This window comes from Rhinopithecus bieti, unplaced genomic scaffold, assembly GCF_001698545.2.
Source record: "Rhinopithecus bieti isolate Rb0 unplaced genomic scaffold, ASM169854v2 scaffold_14936, whole genome shotgun sequence".
NCBI classification, from domain to species: domain Eukaryota; kingdom Metazoa; phylum Chordata; class Mammalia; order Primates; family Cercopithecidae; genus Rhinopithecus; species Rhinopithecus bieti.
In genome coordinates this window covers 1993831-1995488 of record NW_016808811.1, presented here as the reverse complement: position 1 = coordinate 1995488, position 1658 = coordinate 1993831, and the positions used below count along the sequence as shown (strand labels likewise).

Genomic DNA, 1658 nt, shown 5'->3' with positions numbered 1-1658 from the left:
CTTTCTACTTATGGCTAGCCAATTTTCCCAGCACCATTTATTAAATAGGGAATCCTTTCCCCATTTCTTGTTTTTCTCAGGTTTGTCAAAGATCAGATGGCTGTAGATGTGTGGTATTATTTCTGAGGACTCTGTTCTGTTCCATTGGTCTATATCTCTGTTTTGGTACCAGTACCATGCTGTTTTGGTTACTGTAGCCTTGTAGTATAGTTTGAATTCAGGTAGCGTGACACCTCCAGCTTTGTCCTTTTGACTTAGGATTGTCTTGGCAATGCGGGCTCTTTTTCGGTTCCATATGAACTTTAAAGCAGTTTTTTCCAATTCTGTGAAGAAAGTCATTGGTAGCTTGATGGGGATGGCATTGAATGTATAAATAATCTTGGGCAGTATGGCCATTTTCACGATACTGATTCTTCCTATCCATGAGGATGGTATGTTCTTCCATTTGTTTGTGCCAGTGGCTCAAGCCTGTAATCCCAGCACTTTGGGAGGCCGAGACGGGTGAATCACAAGGTCAGGAAATCGAGGCCTTTGCTGGTTTTAAACTCCTAGCTCAAGTAATTCTCTCATCATGGCCTCCTTGGCAAGCTTATCTATTCTCAGTTTCAGTAACCATCTATTTGGTTACCATTTCATAATCTCTCTGATGAACCTGCATCTCCCTTAAGTTTGCAGAATCTTAACATCAACACGAATGTCCTGGAGGCAATGATTTAGTTAGCAATGATTAAATTTAAAGGTGGGATTTAAAGGCATGAGATTAACTGCTGGGATTAAAGGCATGAGCCGCTGTGCCTGGCCGCAAACTGCCTGTCTTAAAAGTATTTCCAAGATCAGTGAATTGTCCGGCTTAAATTATACTGGACATAGAAAAAATTTCCAGTTACTTATTTCTCTTCAGAGTTCATCATAATTAATTTGTACTTTTTAAAATTTGACCTATATAGTAAACTTACTGTTTCTTGTGGACATAAAGGAAAGTTAGTTCAATCCATTTCAGGCAGGATGCTCAACTTTTGTAACCAAACACCTTGGGAATTAAAATATGGAAATTTCTCAATAAAAAAGAGAATTTCATCGTTTTCCCACTTAATAGTATTAATCGGTATACATTCGATAATAAAACTTAGAAAATGAATTTCAATCCATTTTTTTTTATATTCCATAGTGAATTTGAGTACTTTTCAAGAACATGAGGTATTACTTAGAGCCTAGTCAAAACACATGTGCTACACGGAACACATCTCCTACTACATAATAAATTTTAGTGAATGAAGTTCCTGTCCGTATTTGTAGAATATAAGTGAAATGTTGGTTTCCTCACTGCATCTTAATAATAAAGAACTGATCTATGTGAATGGCTATTGTAATATTAAGGTAAACTTTTAAAAGTTAGTTTACAAATTTTCCTGACAAAGTATTGTGCTTGGGCTTTTGACTGTCTTCCCTTTTTTCCTACTTACCCGTCTCTCTCTCCTTGCATTCTTCCTTCCCTTCCCCATCATTTTCCTCTCCTCTCCTCCCCTCCCCTCTGTTCCCCCCCTCCGTTCCCCTCTCTCCTCCCTTCTCCCCTCTCCTCCCTTCTCCCTTATCCTCCCTTCTCCCTTATCCTCCCTTCTCCCCTCTCCTCCCTTCTCCCCTCTCCTCCCTTCTCCCCT

At 39.3% G+C, this 1658-nt stretch overlaps 1 protein-coding gene across 1 annotated transcript in view; it reads left to right on the top strand.

Annotated features, from left to right (window-relative positions):
- The window catches only part of CNTN5 (contactin 5), a 1382289-nt gene that overhangs the window by 834424 nt on the left and 546207 nt on the right, over positions 1-1658 (top strand). The window lies entirely within an intron of this gene.